At 50.3% G+C, this 17658-nt stretch overlaps 1 pseudogene; it reads left to right on the top strand.

Moving 5' to 3' along the window:
• The first annotated feature begins 8189 nt into the window (after positions 1-8189).
• Positions 8190-10042, top strand: LOC119104268 (nose resistant to fluoxetine protein 6-like; annotated as a pseudogene).
• Positions 10043-17658: the final 7616 nt, after the last annotated feature.

Here is a 17658-nt window from a genome sequence, read left to right as displayed (position 1 = left end):
GCAAATGGTGTACCTCACATTACCCCCATCGAAGACAAGCTATGTCGCGAGGTATTCTAAAAAAAGCTATTCGTAACAAAATAATGACGTAGAACGTCTGGAACATCTGGGCCAATCCAGACGCACGACAGCAGTCGCTGGTGCGCACCGACCAGCGCAGACCGACGTGCTCGATCAGGAGGGGCAGCTGTCTCGTGTGCCTCTGAATTTGAAAGCAGTTGGTCCCCCAACCATGCGGGGTATCAAGTTACATGTAGTCCGCATCGGCTTACTACAGAGTACATGTGACTTGAGTATGACAGACATACCCAACAATAGATGTGACAGAGTGGTGCAGACCAACGTGCTCGATCAGGGGGGGGGGGGGAGCAGCTACGTCCCGTGTGCCTCTGGATTTGATAACAGCTGATCCCCAGCCATGCAGCGTATCAAGTCACATGTGCTCTCGATTGGTCCAAACGCAGAGCGTCAGGAGGTCAGATTGGATTGGTCCAGACGCAGAACTTCATTGGTCCGGTCAGAATTCACATGTGCTCTGCGTTTGGCTTAGTACATAGGAGAGCGTATCCGTCCGGTCCGTGGAAGGTTGTTCTACCATCGCCGCGCGGCGTTCGTTGAGGATATAAGCAACGTGGTTGGGCTCCATTTTCGGACCAAGCACGGATTTCATGCAATCCCTGACATGTCAATATGGAAGGAAATTTTGCTCAAGTCTTTTGGGCATGCATAAGCAAACTTAGGGGAAAGATTTTCATTCGTAATCTTAAGCTTTCCAAGCACAGACAAGCAGCTGGCCCTTAAAGGGATAGTCGAGAACATTTGCTTCACATGAAACTAAGGACACTGACTTTGTATGTTCTTGATTGCCATTGTGTGCCTATTTGGCACGAATTATGGCCTTCTTGTTTCGCGATCTAGTCACCGTGTAAATGTCACTGGACGTTCCACTGTTATTCCACTGTTACAATGTGCAAAATGTTAACATTTTTCTTCAGCACGAGTAAGCTGGAATAATCTGTTAAAAATACCTTGGTAAAAATCGTTTGCATCAAGTATCCCTACAAACGTTCCATGTTCCGGGTTCCAGTTAGGCTTTGTACTTTAATTAATGGATCACCAAACAATGCGAATTATAATAGACAAACTTACCTGAACAAGCCTGTGAAACATGATTGATTTCGCATGCAACTCAACTCATTTGAATCTGAGACCGAAGCCAACAAATGTGCCGCGTAGTATTACGGTAGGATTTGGCCAGCCAAGATCGTCAAGATAGATAGGGTCAGGCAAGATAGGATACTTGGGTGGAATGCTTCAGTAAATAAGGTGGTTCGCGTTGTGCCAAACTTTTGCCATCATGCTTAATTCATTAAGCCTGGTGATGCAGTTTTGGAGACAGTTCGGACAACAGACCACCTCGATCAGTAACTGTAAGTGAGCGATGACCAGCATTGGCCAACGTAATAATCCCAACAAATCAATAAATGATGCCATCACCATTGATTCTATCAGGGACACTTGACACAGGCCATCTGATGTTCCTTAGTACTTGGTGCTTCATGTCCCTCCCGGCTCCCAAAGGATCCACGCACTTTTGGCCGCATAATTTTCAAATTCTTGCTCTTTTTTCTTTCTTTCAATTTTTAAAATTCTTGAAGCTGTCTAAATCCAATAAAAGGAAAGAGTTCTGAATAAGTAATGGCTTATGGCAACATCACACAATACGGCCATTATAACGCTGGAGCTGGTGGCGTTGGTGCCTCTTCGAAACGAAGATTTATAGACCCATTGTGATGCCCCCTAGGATTTTGGAGCTGTTTACAAGAAAGACCCACCGTGCAAAGAAAATTACTCTTTTCGCGCTCCACTCTGACGAGACTTTGATGTCCCTTTCAAACCCTAAAATATCATGGGTAACCCAGAAGAGGACCGTAATTCTCTGGACCCCTCTGCATCCGCTCCTGCAGAGCTCACGGGTGACTGCTTTCGCTCGTGAGACGGACGCTGTCCCACCATGACCGTGCAGGCGTCTGTTCACATTGCGACGCAGTTTACCACTCCATCTGCACAGGCCTATGTCATAAATTACCAACAGAGAATCAACGGCGATGCAGAATTTCATCTAGTGACAACTTACTGGGTTTTGGCCACAGGGCTCTCCTGTCAGCCTCGTCCCAGAAGATCCTGCTGTGCGCCCGGCAGAGGCCGTCACTGGCCTGGAAGCGTCGGCGCCGCCAGGCGGGACACGGCCAGACGCTCTCCGGAGGGCAGCGTCCTCTCCTCCAGCAGCCCGCCAGCATGTCCACCGTCCGCTCCGCGCCCGCTGGCGATGAGAAGGCGGCTAGGGGTCGCCAGGCAGGAGCGCCGGCAGGCGCCGGCAGCGTCAGCTTCATGGCCCGCGCGGCGCAGGCGCAGTGGAGACGGTGCCGGTCGACAGTGTACGTCACGCCCACGTCGGCCGAGGGTGCGGGGCTGTCTGCAGGAGCCTGGAATTTCACCGCGCGCTGAGCGTGGGCGGAGCCAGACGGAGCTGCATCAAGTGACAGAGGCGGAGTCGGGGAGAACCTGACAGGCGGTCACGCCGCACAACGACGCACGTCTCGGAAATGCTACGGCTGCTCTGCTATGGTTTGTGCAATGAAGGAACTATTTAAAAAGGCCCCCTCCCCTTACACGCACCCCGTTTTCTTGACCTTGTCTTAGCGGGGGGGAGAAGGTGCCCTACCCTGGCGGTGACGGTATGGCGGTTGCCCAAGATTTATTACCGCATTCGTTATACAATGGTAGCCAAATGATCACGACTTCCCTTGGCCTTGAGCAGCACGAATTCTTTATGATGCCCCCAACCGACACTGCCAGCCAGGGACGTCAGTCAGCTGAGGGATTAACTAGTATTTTTTTCTTGCCTAACTCCACACAAGCCGGATGGGTGTCAAGTGACCCCCGACGAAGCTGGCCAAATTGATTTTAGAAAAGCCCCCCCTTACACTAAAGTTTTGGGCCCAACTTTATTTCAAAAATAATTTCCGAACGGCGCAGTGTAGCGTATCCATGCCAAGCTTTGCAGAGATGTAGGCAGTGAGTAGTAGAACCTTTAATATCAAATGGGGTGCGTTTATGTCAGTTCCCTGATCTACTGATAGGTCAAAGTCAGGCCATGGCTGTCCGTGAGGACAATTTCTGGGGAGTTTTCAATCTGATCCGACCCACGGAGGTTAGACGAAGCCCATACATCTTCGAGATAGTGTCTAGACCTCGAGATCCTCTCAAAGAATTTTCTCAGAAACTGAATTACGACTGCAACACGTTCTATTGACCTTGAGTCAGGCATGAAGGTCAACCGAGGTCAAGAACAGCGTGTTTTTTATTGAATAGCCTTGTTAAACCCTCGCCCGGCCGGCGGAATATATGTCCCCTGAGATCTCCAAACTCCCAGATGCCGTATGAGAAAAACAGGGGCACTGCTTCGAAGGACTCATCAGATCATGAAGAATGCATACTAAACTTTTGACTTAAGTTAAAATTGTTGAGGTCACCAGAGGCCACGAAAGGTAGGAGACGGTCGTTCCGATAGATGCAGTTTTAAAACCTATACTAAACACGTCAAGATAGATATTGAGGGAAGGGAACTAGGCTTGCAGGCTGCAGGGAGTCCACTCCGACCATCCCCCCCCCCCCCCCCCATGGATCAGGAAAGACGGATTACCATTCAAAATTGTTGTATTAACAGTCTACAAAAACGATACTTTTGGTTTTCGTAGACTAAAGCAGCTTGATGTGCTTCTGACTAAATATATTTGATTACATCCAGCTGCAGGATAAACGTATTTCGGACACGAGACACAACAATACCATATTCGGGTGGCCTAGAGGTCATCTGAGGTCAACTCAGGTCAAAATAATAAGCCATCCAACATGAGAAAAAAAACCTGAAATGCTAACCGAGTATGTGACCAGAGTAATATTTTTCTGTGGTCAGAAATAATGTATTGTGCATTAAATTATGTGTTTTGTGTACTACTTGCTCGACGAACAGCATACAATTTGGTGATCTTAAAATAATTATCGAAGTACCGCATTCTTTTCACGTGTAACTTATTGTACATGTGTATGGGGTGGCGCGATTGAGGGCCAGGTGCAGAGGATTCAAAAAGCATTTTAACTTTTCGAGAATTTTGCCACCAAGATTGCCTCTGGCATCAAAAGGAACTACAACATAACACTGGATCTGGAACCTCTAGACTGCCCCCAAGTTGATGACTTGGTGAAACAGAGGCATATTTGCAGGTACTCATATCTCACAACTGTTTGTCTACATTATGCATAGTCCCTTCGGCGCTTGACAATGCATCTGTAAGAATGTGAGGACAGGTACTTTGGTGCATGAAATTGGACGTTATCAGCTTCACATTAGCGATAAGGAGGTGGTTACACACGTCGTACTCGTTTATCTAGCCTTTTCCGCTGCTGGTAACATAGTTTGCTGACCTCGGATGGTACTATATGACCTTGCATGTCCATACATTACCTATTGTGACCTCATTTTGCATTCCAATAATATCAGAACATGTTTTCATTGAAGTATTCGAATTAGGCGTCCAAAATTACCCCCTAAAACCACCTGTTTTGAGCTCAGTATGTGCTTTATAGAAGGCACGCATAGAGATCGGTCATGACCTGGGCTAATGCCATGTGCTCTGTAGTTATAAGATGGTTGTGCATGTAAGTTAGCACTTTTTCAATATAAACACCAAAACTACACAAAAATTGTACAGTTTTGCATTATTTACGAAAAAATCCCCAAAAAGCTGATCTCAGGTCACTGACATTGCATTTTCCAAAACAAATCTGGAATCAAAAAAGGTACTATCATTTTCCGTTGCCTCAACGAGTTTGGACGACGAAAAATGATCCACATAAAAGTGGTGAATGGTCAAAGCTTTCTAGAGGCTGACCTCTTTGACCGGGCATAAGTCACTGATCTTGGTGGATCAAATCTTAAATTTACTCAAATGATGCCAAATTGATAGGCGAACAGGTGCTGAAAATTTCGTTCTGCTCCTATTGTCTGTTTTGCCCTGTGCTCGAAAAACCGTAGGAGGAAAGCCAGCCTTCCCCAGGCCGTGCGCAGGTTAAAGGGTGGTTTCTAGTGCTTATTTCGGAATTTCTGGGTGACAGGGATCGCCGCAGAATCCTCCAAGCACTTATTAAGGTCAAAGAGGCCTACTAACCTAGGATCACCCAGATCAGTCTTTTGTGTTAGGAACATACCACCAAGCGTAATCTTTGACGATTATTAAAAAATTAAACGGGCTTGTCGGTTTTGGTCATTATACCTTCTACAGATCTAAAAAGGCAAATGGCATAAAATGAACATCATTGATCATTTGCTTAAAAACGGCGTTTAGGCTCAAGGTTTTCGCCTTAGGCGGCACGAGAACACGTTTGCTGCCACTGTGGAATCCGACATTGTTGGACTTTATTTGACCTAACGGTCATCGCCTAGGAACCTCCAATTTTGTCACTCCTGCGTTCACATATAGATTAAGCCGTCCTGTAAATTTGGTTGTTCGTAGCTCCTCTTAGTTTTAAGATTTCAGAGGAGGCTCAAGTTTCCTCCCCCCCCCCCCCCCCTCCGCCCAAGCGTATGGTATTCAACCAGCCAGCCGGGCCCGTGTTAAATCATGTTAGCACGCGATCAGGTGGTGAGGGGCAATTTGACACCGTGAAAGCTTTACAAAATAACTTCCCGGCGCAGCGCTGTCGTGACAAATTTTCCGCAACTGTAGCCCATGAAATATCCAGTCTTTTTGCAAACAAAATAAATGTACATGGTATGCACGCTGACCTATGGTAGATTATAGCCAGAAGACAATTTCTGGGTTATTGTTCAATCTGATGCGACAAACGAGTGCTTAGACATAGCTATTTATCTTTGAGGTGGTTTCGTTGACAGCAAACAATGAATTCAGAATTTAAAGTAATTCCATTTACCTTGGACCAGGCATAATGATAAGATCGAACTCAATGCCGAATTGCTTTTCTCAAGACCTTGCTTTGTGGGGTTAGCTTGACGCTCACTTCGAATTCATTTTTTCATAGCCAAGCAAACGATCGTTTTATTTGAATTTTAATAAAGATCAGAAGTTCAGATCAGTGACCCCCGATCAATCTTTTGTTTTAGAAACACATAGCCTAGGGTGATTCTTGACGTATGTTGAACTATAAAAAGTCGCAGATTTTTGGTCACCATGACCTTCGCAAGGTCAAACAATACCGCTATCCTGAATTGACCACCAGTGATCTTCTGCTTCGTAAACATGTCTAGGTTAAAGATTGTTGCATACAAAGGCTTGAGAAAGCATCAGACTACGATTTGGATTTGTTTGGGCGTGATTTGATTCCAAATTGTGATTCTCAACACTAACCTTTAAAACCCAGAAAATACATCAAAGAAAGGAATGTTTCCACTTTTGCACTTTTTGTTCGGTCAATGACTCCGGAACGGAATGTCGAAACATTGGAGTTAAGTCGTTTCGTTGTACAAGCACCACCTTTCATCTTATGAAATAAAAAAACACCGTTTTTCATTAATACATTGCAAATTAGAAGCATGCAATGATGCAGGTCAGTAGTGCTGGCATAAGACAATATCAACGATAATATGATAGCAGTATAACGATAGTAATGATTAACGTAACGATGATAACAATATATTGCAACGACATTCAGCAAATGCCTTTTATGCTTTCTTTACTGTTGAATACAGGAACATTTGTAACTCCATCATCTACAATGTGATTAATCTCCCCTGCGCCTGCGCACAGGTGCACCGACCGATGACCAAAGTGACGCAGCAGCTCTCGAGCACTTTGATACCACGAAAGCTGACCCTAAGCGTGCGCACGAGCGTCACGGGTCCATATCAGCGGCTCTCACCGCAGCCAGCGATAGTGACTATGTATCTGGCTGCGTCGTCAGCGAGCGCGCCAGTCTTGCCCCGCGTCGGCCAAGCGCTCCTGGAGCGCTTCATCATGCGGCTCGTGGGTGCCGGCCTTAGCGGTTGCTCCTGCTGTCGCTGGTGGTGGGCGGCCGGGCCGACCGTCCCCCGTACCAGCTCCGCATGGGTCTACCGCCGCTGGCACCCCCCCCCAGCGGCGTCTCCTGGCCGACGTGGAGCGGACGGTTGGACCTGCTGGCGGAGCTGATGGAGGAAAGGACGATGCCCTCCGGAGAGCGGCTGGCAGTTTCCCGTCTGGCGGTGCCAACGCTCCAGGCCAGTGGACGGCCTCTGCCGGGCGCACAGCAGAATCTTCTGGAACGAGCTGACAGGAGAGGCCCTGTGGCCAAAACTCAGTAAGTTCTCCACCGCTAGCTGTTCAATATCAAAATCACAATGTTCGTCCGCGTAGGCAGAATTGGGTCGTTCTGTCAGGTTACTGATGGTGCATAGAGGTAGAGCAGGGGTGGGAAGAAGCTGTTCCGTCTTGCCAGCACGATGTCAGAAGTTAGTCATGATGTCAACTAGGCTCTGAATATCTGCTCTGACACAATCGCACAGAGTGCGAATGCTTTCGCATGGATGGGACGGTGACGCATGCTGATGTTAAGATCTTCCAATAATATCATTGCCACATGCATAGAACTACAACAGATGCCTGCTGCCATCGCCTTGTCCTGTTTTAAAGGGTTCGTAATGACCGCTGATGGCTGCTGCGGTTTGCAAAACTCAAGCGCTCCGCCATCAGCGAGTGCTGGTTCCGCGCTGATCTGTAGCTGAATTTTTACAGGCCGTTTTCCAGGAAATGTAGCGCAACGCAAGTTAATTTTCTTCGCGAATTTTTTTCTTCATTCTAGTGCTGGACGCCCACCGGAAAGGTCTCCGACGGCATACTGGCAGGCAACGTCAACATTTTTGGATCGTTCGACGAATGCCAGTTTATCACCGTGGAGCTGAACGCGACCAAGTATCCAGACCTGCCCTACCCAGGGGCTGCACTTCGTGGGTCGGTTACGTGCCGGTGCTCGCCTTCCCCATCATCGCGACTCGTGACAAGCATGACCTTCAAAAGGATCCCGCAGACGTCTCTGAGCACGACGACGATCTCGGTAGCGTCATCATCCTGCCCAGTGCCGGCATGCCTACCGGTTTGTCATCGGCATGTGCGTGCCGTCCAGCTGCTCCGGCGATGACGTGGCGCGCGGGCTACAGCTGCTGCTCGGCAGAAAGGTGTCCGTGTCCCGCGCTCGAGTCGACGACGTCGGAGGATTCTGTGGAGTTCACGCCGCCGGACAGGGCCGTCATCACCATCATGGCCCTGTTCGGCGGTCTCATGGTGGCGGGGCACCTGCCTGGACCTGCACTACAGGGGCTGCACCCGACGCCTGATGGCGATGATGCAGGCTGAAGCCGTGCGCATGCGTGCCCGGCGCCGATCCCCCGGCCGGCCAGCAGGGAGACGCGTCAGATACGTCCCAGCCGCCGAGACGGGCAGCGCCCGGGCGTCCTCAGCAGGCTCTGCTCGCCTTCTCGGTGTACACCACACTCAGAAACTGTTGGACACCACGCCACGGGAGGGGACGCTCGCCTGTCTACACGGTATCCGGTTTTCTTCACCATGACTTGGGTTGTTCTAGGTCACGCATGTGGTGGTATAGTGCAATTCACTCAGAATGTGATAGTTGCCTATGATTACTTTAAAAGCCCACTGTTTGAGGTGGTAGGCGAATGCCATGCCAAGCGTGGACACGTTCTTTCTGTTATCTGGCGTATTAGTGGCGTATGGTTTTTGCAACGCCTACGAGGAAAACCAAGAAATTCAAACCTACCTATGTTCTACATACATCGCTACCTGCGACTGACACTCCTTACGCTTTCATGATTGCTATTGCGTCCACCTGGTTATTTACATAGGCGATGGACCAGTTTGGAGCTTTACCAAATCTTCAGGGCAGTTAAACTGCGTGAAGTACTGGTGGCGAAACCTGTTCTACATTCAGAACTTCTTCTCGGTTGGTGAGCAATGTCTGGCGCAGTCGTGGTACCTCGCTGTTGACATGCAGATGTTCGTGTTCGCGCCTCTAGTCCTGCTGCCTCTCGTATGGCGACCGGTGTTCGGCCTCGCCTGGCTCGGCCTCATCACGACACTCTTCCTGATCCTGCGCATGGTGCTTGGGGTGTGAAGGACATGCCGCCCATACCGTTCGGTCTCAGGCCCGAGAATCAAGATGAGCTGATGAATCAGTACATGTACCCGTGGATGCGCTGCACGGTGTGGCTGGTAGGCATCGGGCTCGGCTTCCTCCTGCACAAGCTGCGCGGCAGACGAGTCGCGATGAGGCCGTGGCAGTATCTGCCCGGCTGGATCGCCGCCTTCGCCGTCGGCATCTCCGTCGTGTACGGCATGTACGGCTACCAGATGCCCTGGGACCCGACGCCGAGCAAGGCTGTGGCCGTGGCGTACGGCGGCCTGCACCGACTGGCCTGGGGCCTCGCCGTCTCCTGGGTCATCTTCGCCTGCGTCACCGGCTACGGCGGCGTCATCAACACGTTCCTCTCGTACCCGGGCTTTGTGCCCGTCAGTCGGCTCACCTACGCCGGATATTTGATACATATCAATGTCCTTTACTTCGGAATTTTCTCTTCCAAGGGCGTTCTGTACTACGATGGCTTACGACTGGTGTACTGGGTTCTGTCACAGGTCATTGTTACGTTCGCGTTTGCCTATGCCTTTTCGATGACTTTCGAAGCACCCTTTGTCGCCCTAGAAAAGGTCATGTTCTCAACACCGCCACCGAGGCACGAAAGCCATACCGATGCCCGTGCAAAGCAAGAGCGTGTTGACACAGCGGCGAATGTGGAAGCAAAATAATGCAATCGTTTCGGAGCACCAGAGCACAGCGTGAGGTGTGTTCAGTCATCATAACGCCGTAAGACCAGATTAGGACAATAGCAACGGGATGACAAGATGCGATTTTTTAGTTGGGGGTTATCGAATTGAGACGATTGTCAGACTCTGATGAATGGGACCCCTGAATCTTGCTGCCCCTGTCACCTTATTGCCCAGAGTCAGTTGTATTCGCTGACTTGTGACTGAAACTGGCATGTGTTGTGCTGTAGTGGTTGGCGTGGACCACGAAGCAGGGGAGGCGACGGAGGAACACTCCTTGGAAATACATTAGTTACGCGATCAAAGCATTTTTGACTTGAAGACAAGAAGGCATGAGCCCCGTGAACCTCAAGGATGCTTTTGCATGTTACGCTGATGTTCTTACATGGCAACAAACCATGGATATGGAGAACGCTGCATTGCTAGTGTGCACCGTTCATGCAGGATGTGGCTGGAGCGTGCACAGCTTGCGTTATGAAGAAGGGCAGCCGAACCGCGTGAAGTACTGGAAGTGAGGCTTATTCTACATCCAGAACTTCTTCTCAATTGATCAGCAATGTCTGAGGCGGATGTGGTACTTGGCCATGACGTAAAGATGTGAGGCTGGATCGCCGCCTTCGCCGTCGGCATCTCCGTCGAGTACGGAATGTACGGCTACCATATGTGCTGGAACCCGAAGCCGAGCAGCAAGCAAGCACATGCTTGCGCGCTGTGAGGACTACCTCTCAACGCGAGAAATCCTCTTTTTTCGCAGTATGATTTCCGCGTGTTTCATTCGGGAGCAAGGACTGTACTTTCGGTCGTTCAGCTCGAGTGGGCCTCTTGCGGCGAGACAGCTGACTGCCAGGGGCTAGCTAGCTCTCGGGCCTCACACGAACGGGCTCCGTCGCACGCGCGCGGAAATCCTCTCACATAACCTGAGCGGGCCCAGGACCATGACTCCCACTAGCTCTCGTTCTGAGCTAGACCCGGCTGGTGTCTCGCCCAGCGGACGCCAGCCGGGCGCAGCTCGGTCGCCGATGACCTCCGACGCACGCGCGTCGATGCCGATGAGCCACCGACGCGCGCGGAGATCCACAGTCAGAGCGCGTCGGGAGAGCGTGGCGGCGAGGGCGACTTCGGATACGGGAGGCCGATGTGTGCCGTGCACCTGAGGCAGGTGAGAACGTGAGCAACTCTCCCTCCGTCCCGCTGACAGACGGAGAGGTGGGGTTCAGCGTACCTAAGGCAGGTGAGAACGTGAGCAACTCTCCCTCCGTCCCGCTGACAGACGGAGAGGTGGGGTTCAGCGTACCTGAGGCAGGTGAGACACGCTGACAGAGGGAAAGGTGGAGCTCAGCGTACCCGAAGCAGGTGGAGCTTCCCGATAGGGAAAGCTGTGGGGCCCAGCGCACCTGAGGCAGGTGAGATATGCTGTTAAGGATCAAACCAATCTGACTCATAACAGGCGATCCGGGACGAGTTCTGCTCGATGTACGCCATGCAGTTTTTGAATTAAGTGATATGATTTATAAGATGTGTTGTGACCGCATCTTTCTGTTGGAACTTGGCTTAACTTGGTGACGCAGACCTGAAAATTAATATCTTCCGAAGCAGTTCTCCGCAGCTCGACATAAAGCGCGAATTGACAGCAACAGCACAGACAGAAGGTCAATCACAAGGTCAGAGGTCAATCTGGCGCACTCACAGCTGGAGCATTGTTTTGGATGTCACAGTCATTAGTCATCACACGAGTCACCTAAAACCGTGAACGTTTTTTCGGGGTGCAAGAAAGTGAATGTTGAATAGAACTTCGGGAAACATACATTGATGACCGCAATGTCATAACTGTTGCTTCACCGGTCGCATCAGACAACAATGATGACCCCGCCGTCATTACTTGGGGGGAGGGGTGCTGCCCTCGAGACTATTTGCCATTCCTGTAGCTTCTGCGTTATTATCGGTAGCAACTGTCTCGAGAAAGAACAATGCAAACCTGCAAAACAGATGACAAAAAAAGAAAGAAATCTGCTGACGGTACAACGGTTTTCACAGGTTCCAACGAAGATTTTTACGTTTTTACAGTTTTGAAAAGGGTATTGACCATGTAGGTCTGGTGGTGCACTGTATTTTGGCTAAATGTGACGCTATTACCTTGGCCTGTCGCACGTGATACGTGTAAACGTACCCCGTTTATTCAACATGGGAAACGCGAATTTCAAAAATTGCCAAATATCACAGAACGGTGGACGAAAACCCGGTTTCTTTTCTGACAACGAGAGAGCGCAGCGAAACAAAACCAGGACATTTAAATTCCACAAAGAATGGACAATTGCGCTGGCGGACGCTTGGGCCAATGCGCAAGGTGGTGCGTGTTTGCTCTGGCCAGAACCACGGATCTAACTTTATAAGGCGTTTTTGAGGCTTGATGTCAGACCTTGACAGTCCTGGCAGATGAACCCATGAAATCAACCGCACGATGTATGCGTGCCCACAGCAACCCACGCAGGCCAGCACAGGCCGACCCGTAGCTATGCACTTGGCAGGATGCCCATGTCGTCTTGGCAGCTTGCCGATCTAAACTGATCTCGACTGCAGCTCGCTGTTGCATTAACAGAATGAAGTGGGGACGTCCAGATGGCACAAGCGCTGCTGTCTTAGCGGAGCGAGATGGAGACGTCCAGATGGCCCAAGCATAAAATCCAAGTGATCATGACCAATATTTACCCGATATGTTTGTGTGCCTCTTAAAACGTCGGTAACAACAGCCCAAAACGCGACCTGCCGTAAATTCGCTGCTTTCGTCGATTCAAAGAGTCACGAACGTTTGCTGACCTGCCAACAGCCGTGAATTAGCTGTACACAAGCGTGCGTCTATCGAAGGTGCTGTGCGCCAGCGGATATGACGGTACAGACGTGTGACTGGGCGTTCGGTGGTGCCGACGTATGACTGAGCACTCGGTGGTGCCGACGTGTGACTGAGCACTCGGTGGTACAGACGTGTGACTGAGCATTTGGTGGGACAGACGTGTGACTGAGCATTTGGTGGGACATACGTGTGACTGATCACTTGGTGGTACAGACGTATGACTGATCACTTGGTGGGATGGACGTGTGGCTGAGCACTTGGTGGGACATACGTGTGACTGATCACTTGGTGGGACATACGTGTGACTGAGCACTCGGTGGTACAGACGTATGACTGATCACTTGGTGGTACGGACGTGTGACTGAGCACTCGGTGGTACGGACGTGTGACTGAGCGCTCGGTGGTGTAGGCGTGTGACTGAGCACTCGGTGGTACAGGCGTGTGACTAAGCGCTCGGTGGTACAGCCGTGTAACATCACTCGGTAGCTTGAGGTCGTATGGACACTGGACCAAATGATTCGACAGAGACAACGGCGTGCAATCGTGCTCACAAATATGCACGTTCCCATGGGCAGAGGGTCGTGTGCTATCGAGCGCCATGCACAAGTTGTCAGTTGTCTCACATATCATGTGATATGTCGATAACAGTTTAAGCCGGTATCACCACGTACCCAGTAGCCTGTGATGAACGTCTCCGCTGGCTGCTCAGGAAATGTTCTTCTGACAGATTGTCGAGCCGCCGAGCGCAGCTGGATGTCTTAATTCGAATATCGATGCCTGGCGCACAACGGCAATAAGACGGCAGCGCCTATGGTATGCTACTCTCTCCGCTCTGCACCGCGGACGCCTGGGCTGTCAAAAGTTCTCCGTCCTTGCAAAATTCGTAGTGCCACGGCTAGTCGTGGCCACTGTCAGCAAGGATGCATCGAGGGGATACCAGTCACACAACTGAAAACGTTCCAGGTGGCACCAAGAATCACCGAATATCTGAGGCCCTGGGCGTCACTTTGTATACTTTGGGGGCCTAAGCCTCCCCACAATGCTGGACTAAACCCTCCCCCAATGTTCTTCTGAACCCCGCAATAAGCGAAAAGGGAATACTGGGCCAAATAAGTGCAGCACAGTTGTTTTAATTAATGGTGTACTAGGCAGTAGGTACCTAAGCACACTACTATTAGTATAATGCTTATTTTGTGCCAAATAGTATTTTGCATGCGCCTTGCCTTTTTGAAAAGATAACTCCCTCATATAGTGAGCCAGTTTGCAAATGTTTGACATTTGTGGCGTATGAGGTAGTTTCCGGTGCTCATTTCGAATCTATTGGCAATAGGAACCGCATTGTGCATCTTCCATGGGGCTTTTAAAGGGTAGAGGCCTAAAATGACTCTGGCTCACAGCTGTCTTTGCGAGCGTGCTGCCAAGTGTAATATTTGGCGCTCATTCAAATGCAAAACTCGGAGCAGTCTTGTATGATTTTGGACACCATGCCATTCGAAAGGTAAAAAAGTCACTGACTTTAAATGAGCATGAGTGACCTTTTGCTTAGAAAATATATCTAGGTTCTCGGGGCACTTTGCACACTAACCTGGAGTTTAGCCTTACTTGACCTCATTTGACCTGAAGGTGATGACCAAGCAATATTAAATTTTAACACGAGTGAGTTCATGTGTAGGCCAACAAATTCTGTGAATTGGGTGTCTAAAAGTATCTTAATTTATGATATCTCAGGAAAAGGGGTCAAAGTGACCTACTCCGCCCGAGCAAAGGATATCAACCGAGCGAGTGTTAGCGCAAGCTTTCACCCAACAGTGACAAGTGCATTTTTCTCATAATCGCGCCTGTGGTGGTTATACATCACGATCAGTGACAGCGGTAGTTACTAGTAATTCCTTACTCAGGTTAACTCGGAAGGTAATGCCACCCATTTCGGCTGAGACCCCGTCTCCAACTGATTTTGGAAAGTGACACCCCTATCCGGTGCCAAAAGCCGCCACAAAATGGTTAAAATAATTTGTCATCCATTTGCACACTTGAAGCCCAAAGGATTTTTGTAGATAAAATTATTACGAGGCACATGACAGTGCGCAGAGGTCTGCTGCGGCGATCGCCCACAGAGACGTCGCTGAAGCGATCCTCACAGAGACGGTGCTGTAGCGACGCAATACTGGTCGTCTTGCAAGGCACTCCTCCGCGCATTTCTAGCACTGTCGTGTGGCCCGAGCTAACCTGCCAATTACAAATGCTTTTGGAAAGACATTTCCAAGGAGCATACAGAGTATACAGGGAAGTTTATCATATATATATTCCCTCGTACTTATATTACGTACAAGGGAAATTGCTGTCTTTTGATATTTGTCAACTGGGGGCATACGAGACCTGTCTCGCCTTCTTCCTTTGCACTGTGGTTCCTGCAAAAATATCCACACGCACAAATGAACAACCCAAAACGCTCAGCATCGACTCTGCATATAAATTGACTTGAACAGGAACCCATATATCATGCAGTTGAGCATTATTAAGAAGACTAAATCCATGTTGGCGCGATGGGAAGCGTGGTTCGAAAAATACATTACCATCAGGGTACGTTTATTTACTGGCCGATTCAATTTTGTGTTAATCTAATTCTGAGCCGGGGCTAAACATTCTCAAGTGTCAATTTGTGCGGATGCATATTTTGCAACAGCCACAGTGCAAAGAAAGCGGGTAAGGGAGCTCTTGCAAGTCATCAACTGACAAGTACCAAAAGACGGCGATTGCAAAAATCCACCCAAATTTTGGCGCTTTTTGGAAAAGTGCTTTCAGAATCACTGCTAATGGGAAGGCTTATTCAGCCCCTGCAACCCCCAAAATCCGCGCAGGTGTGACATACTAAGAAAGTGGGGTGGGAGAATTTACTACCAAAAGTGGGGGAGGAGTGGCAGGGCGACGGCACTGTTTCTGTGTTCTCTCATTTGCCTTATGACGCTATTGTGTTCCATAAATTTTCAATCATACAATGTATCAAATTTGTCATGGAGGCAGATTGTTCTTCGAACTGCATTGCGCACTGCATAAACATGGCCTCTTGCTTTAAGATAAAGTCTTCGTTACGTGGAAACCGCGATTATTTACTTTGAGGCAAGAATGGCGTCGCTTGGGGTGAACTGTTGTGTGATAAAATTATCTTTAATGGTTGGACTTAAGCAAAATCCAGGTAAATTTGTGAAGAAAGAAAGAAAAGAAAATTAGAACTTAGATCATGGAAGGAAATTAGCTTAACGCTCACACCTCATATTTCAGCGCGTCGTATAATCATACGGATACGTTTGGTTTGATTTGTTTAGGTTAGACTCAGTCTTATGTTCCGAGCGCCGAACCACGCTGACACGAGTCGGCGGCCTGCCGAAAGCGGGGTGCTGCTGACCCCGGGTCACGGACCGATGTACTCACCGCGCCCTGTCACCAGCCATCGGTCTCTGGCCGGATGACCGATGCACTCACCGCGCCCTGTCACCAACCACCGGTCTCTGGCCGGATGACCGATGTACTCACCGCGCCCTGTCACCAGCCATCGGTCTCTGGCCGGATGACCGATGCACTCACCGCGCCCTGTCACCAGCCATCGGCCTCTGGCCGGATGACCGATACACTCACCGCGCCCTGTCACCAGCCATCGGTCTCTGGCCGGATGACCGATGCACTCACCGCGCCCTGTCACCAACCACCGGCATCTGGTCGGATGACCGATGCACTCACCGCGCCCTGTCACCAACCATCGGTCTCTGGCCGGATGACCGATGCCACTCACCGCGCCCTGTCACCAACCATCGGTCTCTGGCCGCATGGCCGATGCACTCACCGCACCCTGTCACCAGCCATCGGTCTCCGCCCGGATGACGGATGCACTCACCGCACCCTGTCACCAGCCATCGGTCTCAGGCCGGATGACCGATGCACTCACCACGCCCTGTCACCAACCATCGGTCTCTGGCCGGATGACCGATGCACTCACCGCGCCCTGTCACCAACCATCGGCCTCCGCCCGGATCGCGCGCCGGCTGCGCCTCGGCGACTGAGTCTGGCCGTCCCCCAGATTGGCGCTGTCACTCGGCATCCATTTGCCGTTTTGCGAAATGCCTCCGTGGCGGACGACATCTCCTGCGTCGGGAGCTCGCGGACTGACACCTCTGAGGGGTTTGTATGGAGCCCCCAGACAGTCGAGGACCCACACGTCGAGCGGAGTTCCGAGAATCACGTGGAGCCCGGGACCGTGCAGGTAATGGGTAGATGAACGCCTGGAGATCGGAGGGTCCGAGACTGCCGCGAGAGGTCACCGGGGGTGAGCGGTCTCATGCAGAACAGAGACGGTCGTGGGAGGTAAAACCGGGCAGGATTTCCCAGGCCGCGCGAGAAAGGTCAGTAGTCAGCGACGGGCAGAGCCTTGCAGCAGCGGGAAGGCCACGATACACGTGGCTGCTCAGGCTAAAAGGTGCTCCCAGCCAACGGGAGCCAAAGAGGCAAGCGAAACAGTCAAACAGTTCTCACAGTTCTCTCATACCGTTCGCTGAATAGGCTTGGCCATTTCACTGATCTTGATAAGCACATCTCACTGTGTCCGACATAATTTCGCCTACCCTGACGAGACGTACCACCTACAACTACAAGCACGGGCGGACGCGGTCTGTTGAATGTGGGCGTCACATGTGTGACGCCCACATTGTGAATGCATGTGGATCGTCACCTGGGCGGACGGTTGAATGTGGTGACGAGTTTGTTGTCTCCCTTACCAAGATCTGTTACGCATCAGTTAGAGCTGGCATCTCTCCGGAGAGATACAAGCAGGCTAACTTCATTCCTATTTTCAGGAACATGGAAAAGTATCATCAACTTCTCTGGCTATTTTTTTGTTGGCGTCAATAACACGCTTATTCTTCATAACTT

This window comes from Pollicipes pollicipes, unplaced genomic scaffold (genome assembly GCF_011947565.3).
Source record: "Pollicipes pollicipes isolate AB1234 unplaced genomic scaffold, Ppol_2.1 Scaffold_6052;HRSCAF=7182_pilon_pilon_pilon, whole genome shotgun sequence".
NCBI classification, from domain to species: domain Eukaryota; kingdom Metazoa; phylum Arthropoda; class Thecostraca; order Pollicipedomorpha; family Pollicipedidae; genus Pollicipes; species Pollicipes pollicipes.
Note: the sequence above shows the minus strand (reverse complement) of the source record. Positions and strands in the feature narration are given on the sequence as shown.